The sequence below is a fragment of the Orycteropus afer genome, unplaced genomic scaffold (genome assembly GCF_000298275.1).
Source record: "Orycteropus afer afer isolate SDZICR_OR568_19922 unplaced genomic scaffold, OryAfe1.0 scaffold00089, whole genome shotgun sequence".
Classification (NCBI taxonomy): Eukaryota; Metazoa; Chordata; class Mammalia; order Tubulidentata; family Orycteropodidae; genus Orycteropus; species Orycteropus afer.
This window is the reverse complement of record NW_006921676.1, coordinates 7225505-7234258: the sequence shown is the minus strand read 5'-3', so window position 1 is coordinate 7234258 and position 8754 is coordinate 7225505.

Sequence of the window (8754 nt, the reverse complement as noted above, 5' to 3'; positions counted from 1 at the left end):
TGGTGCTTCCTTAATAAATCCCGTAATCCGTGAGTTCTGTGTGGCCACTGCAGCGAATTATCGAACCCAGGAGAGAGGTGGTGGGCACTTTGGGAGGAACGGTTGGTGAAAGGGCTGGAGGGAGGCAGCATGTCTGGCCTGGCAGGAATAGGCCTTGGGCTACTGTTGGTAATCCTGTCTCCCTCTTGTGGGATTAGAGAAGGTCAGAACATGTGGCCTCCTTGCCCTTTTTGCAGCAACCCACTAAGTTATGTTGACAATGTCAATTACCGTGTAGATCCATCACACTAATAGTAGTCAGGAAAACATGTAATGATCAGTTAATGGAGGTAAACATTTATTTTCTTTTCTTAGCAAATCACCTTCCATTCATACTGGGTCTGTCTCAGAGTGTGTGTGTGTGTGTATGTATGTATGTTCAAAGGAGAAGGAATGTTCTCTTTCTAAACTTCCTTCTTCATCTTCCCTTGCCTCTATCCCCAGAGCTTTCCCCTCAGAGTCCTGGAGGAGCTGCATGATCTGCAGAATACTGGATGCCTCTCCTAGCTTAGTCCTGAGTTTTAAATAAATTCCCAGTTTTGGCTTAAAAAATCCTCACAATCTCACAGTATTTATACACCTTTGAGTACTCCACTAATCCTTTTCCCCATCATATCTCCTCTGCCCAATTATCGTGATGTGAACATTGCATGAATTGAGTTGATGTTCTCCTTGCCACTTTATACACAGCAAATGTTCAGCTTGCCTCAATATTATCCACAGGTGAGGTTGGGGCACGGTAACCTCATATGGGTGACAGTGACTCTGGAAATTTCTCCAGCCACTATGCCTATTTGCTATCCCTCTGGTGCTATTTCATTGCCTTACCCTGTGTTTTAGCACCTCTGTCTGTCACCACTCGATGGATACTTGGTAATCTTTGGTACTCACCTCCATTTCATTCAAGGATGCTATTATCACTGTGCAACCCATAGGCTGGGTCTAAGTCACCCCCAAATTCAACCCTAAACAGTTAATGTGCTCAGTTGTTAACTAAACAGTTGGAGCTTCAAGTCCACCAAGAGGTGCCTTGGAAGAAAGGCCTGGTGATCTACTTCCAAAAAAATCAGACACTGAAAGATTTGTTGGGCCACTATGAGTCAATATTGACTTTACAGCAACATTTTAGTCTTGCTTTCTCTCTCTCTCTTTTTTTAAATCCTGACCCTGATCTCTGAGGTCCATCAAGATTTGCCCATGAACTGATGGCACAGGCAGGGCAGTGTTTCATTCTGTTCTATATATGGTTGCTGTGAGTTAAAACCAACTTGACAGCACCTAACAACAACATACTTGAAGAGCTTGCAAGATGGGCAAGTTAAGGTACAATTACTGTATAATAGAATAATTGGTTGTAATGGATTGAATTGTGTTCCTCCAAAGAATATATTGAACTCTTGGTCCAAATTCCTTCATTGAGTTTTATTGTTATCACTTTGCCCATGCTCATTCATTTTTCTCAATTTTCCAGATACATCCATTGCTACTAACATTCTAAAGGCAGGTGAAATATGGCTTTTCCTTGATTTTTCCAATAAGAGGTATTTGGTTTTGAGTTTAATCATGCTGCCATTGCTAAGTATTAGTAGTTTGTGGGGAAAGGAAGTGTTATCATTAGGGTTTCATCTGGAAAACTGAAGATAAATGTTATTTTCACATGACCTGTATAAAATAATGACTAGAAAATTTATCAATGTATATTCAGCACTGTCAAAGCAAGGGGCCTCTCTTATTCTAAGTGACCAATCCTGGATCTTTGGACTTTGTGTGTGTGTGTGTGTGTATGTGTACATACTGAATTTTCCTTTACCTATCCTGTATAGGTAAAGGAAAATGCAGTAGACTAACCAAGACATCTTAGAAGTATCCAGTGGAAGTTTGCAACCTCACCTACCATCAGATTAAAGTGCACTAGGCATGTCCTGCATCATGTGCCAGTGGAAGTGAAACTTCCACTGTAATTAGCACAATAGATTCTAGTCTACATATCAGTCTTCATTATAGGTCTGAGTGATAAGTTATTAAATTAGCATACACTAATAATAGTATGTATTTTAATATGAAAAAGTGAGAACTATATACTAAAGCCTATGACCCACCAAGCAAAAATATTTTCTGAGACTAACATGAAACAGTTTACAGGTTAATATATCTCAACTACAGATTCCTTTCCCATGATGATGTTAGGTGCCAAGAACACTGTGAATAATTCCATAAAGAGACTACTTATTTGTTACTCAAACATTATTTTCATAAGAGTCACGTGAAATAATGGCTAAAATTCTATAAATTCAGAGAAGAAAGTGGAGTGATGAGCTGATAATTAAAATAATTTAGTCTAGGCTTAAATTGTTTCTTTGCCCTAAAAGTTCAACCTTTGGAAAATGAGATTTGTCTGTTTTTTCATTGCTCCAGAACTGTCAATAGCATATACATAATGGTAACCTCCTGGGTATTTAAATACAGATTTTTTTTTGTGTGTGTGGACCACTACTCCTTTTTACATACAGTAATTTCTTTTTTGTTGATTTAAGTGTGTCACTTAGGAACTTTTCAAGAAATAACTAGAAAAGTGCCAAGACAGTAGAAAAGAGCAATGATATTCTTAATTTACTTCTGACATAAGTATATTTTCATATGTACTAGCTCAAAACAGCCTATTTACATCCATGAAAAAAAAAACATTTTGGGAGACAGCCCAAGATGGCAGCTTAGTCAGACACAGTATGCCATCCCTCTATAGCAGAGACCCAGGAAACCAGGTGAAACAGATACAGATGACAGTCCTGGAACCTGGAATATCACATGGCAGGTTAGAGAATTAGATCAAAAACAAAATGGGAAAAGAAATGGAATGAAAACAGTGAATGAAGAGAAATATAGAGTGGAGATGCGCTTCCAGCTTACCCAGCACAACATGGCCATCTTGAGACAAAGTCAGCAGTGAGACCACGTGAGAACCTAGGAAGGCAATTTCACAGAATCACCAATTGAAGACAAAGAAACTGTGTAGATACACCTTGAATAAAGCAAGTTGAGCAGAACATAAATAATATTTAAGGAGAGAACATGCAGGAAGGAGAATGAAATTTCCAGGGATCCTAGTGTCCACAGAACAAGGAAGGAGTCAGGATCCAGAGATTAGACTACTCACCAGCAGTGGTTCCTGACCATTAGAGTAGGTAGTACACATGAAGTAATAGATCCACAGAGTGTCAGCAGGAGGTCTCCTACCCAACCAGACTAAAGAAAGCCCTCCTTTCCTTGCACTTAGTCAGGGTCAAGTCCCAGTTGCTGGCTACAGCCAATGGGAAGTACCCATATGCCCAAACTTGGTCAGAAGAACACATTCTCCCTCCCCCCTCCCTCCTGGTGATTAGCAGCACAAATGCCTCCCACACTCCTGCCCACTCTGTCTGGGGACTGTGGTATGAATTTCCCTTCCTCTCACTCTGCTCCATCCACCACCCTTCTGCCAACTTGGTGAGCAGCAGTAAGTGCTTTCACACCACCAGTTGCCCACCACATTCACCCACCTGTTGTCCCACCCAGTGAGTGGCAGAGAGCATATCATGTTCCCTGTTACCTGCCATACCCCCTACCCATCACTCCAACCAGCTGGAAAATGACAGTTAAGCACCCCACACTTCCAGCCACCTGGCAAGTGGCAGAGAGTGCCCCTGTTCCCAGTTGCCTACTATACCCCCTGCCATCCTCCTCCCAATAAATGAGTGGCAGAGAGCACTCTCATATCTCAGTTGCCTGATAAATTCTGCCAACAACTGAAAAGCCAGATGATTAAGAATAAAATATCAGAAATTGATAACTCAATGGAAGGACATAAAAGTAGAATTCAATCAATAAAAGAAAGAATCAGTAAAACAGAGGGAAAATCACTTGATACTAATTTGTTTGAGGAACAATCAGAAAAAGAATGAAAAAAATATGAAGAAATCCTAAGGGTTATGTGGGACACTTTCAAGAGGAAGAAATTGCATATAATTGGAATTCCAGAAGAGGAGGAGTGGGAAAAAAATTGCAGAGAGAATTTGTGAAGGTTTATTAACAGAAAACTTCCCTACTATGAAGAAGAAGGTTTCTATTCAAGAAACTCACCAAAGACTGTACAGGATAGATTCCAAAAGAAACTCACGAAGATAGGCCATAATCAAACTTTCCAAAACCAAAGACAAAGAAAGAATTCTGAAAACAGCTCATGAAAAACAAAATATCACATGTAAGGACACCAAAAAGACTAAGCTCTGATTTCTTGACAGAAATCACACAGACAAGAAGACAGTGGGATAACATACATAAAACACTGAAGGAAAAGAATTGCCAACAAGAATCATATAACCAGAAAAATAGGCTTTCAAATTAGGACATTCTCCGATAAACAGAAATCCAGGTATTTATAAGAACTAGACCAATCTTACACGTAATTTTGAAGGGAGTCCTTTGGGCAGAGAAACAATGACATCAGACAACAACCTGAGACCAAGATATATCACAGCATCATCCAGATATAAACCCAAATAAATAATTGTCAAAAGTAAAATCAAACTGAAAACAGGGAACCAGACATATCAATCTGTAAATGACACCAACTTCAAAATAAAAAAGGGAAATAGGTGGTGTAACTATAGAACTTCAATAACTTCAATATGGAGAAGAAGTGAAAGCAATATAAAGGTATAACAGACTATTTTAAACTTAGGAAGATAAAAGTAAATTTCAGAGTAACCACAAAGAAAATTAATAAATCTACTCATCAAACTAAAGAAGAAAAAATTAAAAAAGACTCAGTAGACAAAAAATCAACAATGAAAGGTATAGGAGGAAAATCCATAATCAAAAAGAACTCAGCACAGATAATAAAGTGATACAAAGAAACCACTAACACCTCAAAATATAAATAAATAAATAAAAAGCATAACAGAAAGGTAGCAGTGAATTCATATCTATCAATAATCATGCTGAATACAAATGATTTAAATGCATTAGTCAAGGCACAGAGAATGGCAGAGTGGATTGAAAAAATGTAACTCACCAAAGTGTTGCCTACAAGAGACACACCTTAAACAAAAAGACATAATAAATAGGTTAAAAATCAAAGAAAGGAAGAAATATATACATATCAAGAAAACAGTAATCAAAACAATGCAAGAAAGGCAGTAATAAGCTCTGATAAAATGGACTTTAAATCAAAATATATTATAAAAGACAAAAAAGGGCATTATACAATAATTAAAGGGTCAATCAACCAAGAACACATAACCATAATAAATACTTATGCACCCAATAACAAAGCTCCAAAATACATAAAATGATCTCTAATAGAATTAAAAAGAGAGATAAAGAGTTCTACAATAATAGTAGGAGACTTTAACACACCATTTTTGATGAATAGCTAGAAATAAATTGACAAAGCGCTGCTTTCTTTTTCATCTCATTAAGCCTCCCTTTCTTCTTATCCAAGATCATTTTATTACCTGCACAAATCCAGGCACCTTGATTATTAACATTTTTTAAAGGCAGCAGCAGAAACTTACAACTGAGTTGTTGTTAGGTGTAGTTGAGTCAGTTCCAATTCATAGTGACCCTACTACATACAACAGAATGAAATACTGCCAGTCCTGTGCCATTGTGCAATCATTGCTATGTTCGAGCTCATTGTTACAGCCACAGTGTCAATCAATCTTGTTGAGGGTCTTCCTCCTTTTTGCTGATCCTCTGCTTTACCAAGTATGATGTCCTTCTTCAAGGACAGATCCCTTGGGATAACATGTTCAAAATACGTGAGATATAGTCTTGCCATCCTTGCTTCTAAGGAACATTCTGGCTGTACTTCTTCCATGACAAATTTGTTCATTCTTCCAGTAGTTCATGGAATATTCAGTATTCTTCACCAATTCCATAATTCAAAGGCATCATTTTTTGTTTCTTCCTTATTCGTTATCCAGCTTTCACATGCATACAAGGTGATTGAAAACACCACGGCTTGGGTCAGGCACACCTTACTTTTCAAAGTGACATCTTTGCTTTTGAACACTTTAAAGAGGCCTATTGCAGCAGATTTGCCCAATGCAATACATTGTTTTATTTTTTGACTTCTGTTTTTATGGGCAATGATTGTGGATCCAAGTAAAATGAAATTCTTGACAACTTCAATCTTTTCTCCACTTATTATGGTATTGCTTATTGGTCCAATTGTGAGGATTTTTGTGTTCTTTGTGTTAAAGTGTAACCCACACAAAAGACTGAACCCATACGAAGATTACTACTTTTCTATAGCCTCATTCACATTGAATTATTGTCTATCTTTTTTTATTATTATTACAGCCACTCCAGTGGATGTGAAGTGATATTTCATTGTAAATTTTCATATGCATGTCCCTAGGAAATTAAAATTACAGTGAAATATTACTTCACACCCACTTGGATGACTATAATAAAAAAGATAGACAATAACTCAGTATTAATGAGGCTATAGAAAAACAGTAATCTTCATAAACTGTTAGTGGGCCTATAAAATGGCACCATCACTTTGGAAAATAATTCATCAGTTTCTTAAAAAGTTAAACATAAGTTTTCCATACAGAAAATAACAAATGCTGGTGAGGTTGCAGAGAGATTGGAACTCTTGTACACTGCTGGTAGGATTATAAAATGCTGCAACCATTGTGGCAAATGGTATGACATTTCCTTAAAAAACTGAAAATAGAAATATCATTTGACCCAGCAATTCCATTAATAGGAATATATCCTAAAGAAGTGAGAGGCAGAGCACAAACAGAAGTATGCACACCCATGTTCACCGCAGTACAATTCACTATAGCAAAGAGATGGAAACAACCTAACTGCCCATCAATGGATGAATACATGACCGAATTATGGTACATTCACACAATGGAATACTGTGCTACATTGAAGATCAATGAAGGATATACGAATCATCTCACAATGTGAATGAGCCTGGAGGACATTATGCTGAGTGAAATAAGTCAATCGCAGAAGGATAAATACTCTATGAGCCCATTACTGTCAAAAGACAAAGAAGGGTTTGCTTAAGAAAAGGAACTCACTTTGTAGATTACTGGGGTGAGGAGGGAAGGGGAGGGATTAATTTCAGCCTAGTTGGGGGCCACACGCTGATGTAGGTAAGGGGAGGGATGGTATAGAAAGAGTCTGTGACCACCATTATAACATTAGGAAAAGGGAGAACACCTAATTGTGCACAAAAGATATAGATGACAGATGCTAATACCAACCAGTATATCCACAATACAGCATTATTAGTAACACCAAACACCAGGCTACAGATAAGCACATAAACATCTGAGAAGATCAGATGGGGGTCAGTGAACAGGATTATACTCTAGACCAAAGATCGATTCAGCTGAGGCTAATCTTGCACAGATACCAGTGATACAAAATACCTGCAATCCTTACAGAAACAACAGTACACAGACAGAGAGTAATCCCTCACAGACAGACACTGTGGGAGAGAGATCCAGTGGATCTACTGACTCAGGACCGTAGTACTGGGGGACACCAGACTCAATTGGCACAACAAAATACATAAAAGGCTTGTTCCTAATCCTACATTGGTGAGTAGCAACTGGGGTCTTAAAAGCTTTCAAGTGGCCATCTAAGATGCAGCTAATGGTCTCCTATTGTCAGAAGCGAAGAAGAGTGCAAAAAAACCAAGGGCATTTGGAAGCAAGCAGCCCTAGGACACGATGGACCTTGAGACCAGAAGAACTAGATGGTGCCCAGTTACCAATGCCAACCGCTCAGGAAAGGATCAAATCTGGAGAGCCTGGATAGAGTGGGAGGAAAAACGTGGAAGAAAATCCAAAAACTCAATAATGACCAGAATTACTGGTAGGATGGAGTCTGGTGAGACCCCAATACTATGGCCCTGGGATACATTTTGGGCCTGGAATAAAGCTCACTCCAAGGGGCTGGCTCTCAGCCATATAGTAAACAAGATGTACACTCAGACCACTCAAACCAGGCTGATGCACGCACATATTCTATGGAAATGCATCCCTTGGACCAATGGACCACGGGGTACCAGAGGGGCAACATTTGCATGGAGGAAATGTAGGACACATAGGAGTGCATAACTATGAGGGGCATGGGGGTGAGGGTGGTTACTGGACAGGGAGGGGAGGAGACTGGGTTAGGGTTAGGGATGGTAAATGGGGAGTGAAACTAAATATGCACAAAATGTTGAATGTACAAACTGCTCTGTAAACTTGCACCTAAACCACAATATAAATAAGTAATAACTTTTCTGTACAACCCAACAATTGCACTCCTGAATATTCACTCAAGAGAAATGAAAACATGTCTACACAAAAACTTGCACATTAATGTTGATAGCAGCATTATTCACAATAGACAAAACTGAGGACAACCCAAATGTCCATCAAGTGATGAGTGAATAAACAAAGCATGGTATACCCACACAATGAAATTCTGTTCAGCAATGAAAAGGATTGAAGTAAGGATATGTACTACAACGTGGATAAACCTAAAACATATGCTAACTGGCAGAAGTCAAACTCAAGAGTTTATATGTTCCACTTATATGAATATCCAGAAAATGAAATCTACAAAGATGGAAAGTACATTAGTCATTACTTGGGTTCCTGGTGGGATCAAGGAGGAAATATAAAGGGGCACAAGAGAGGCGGGGCAAGATGG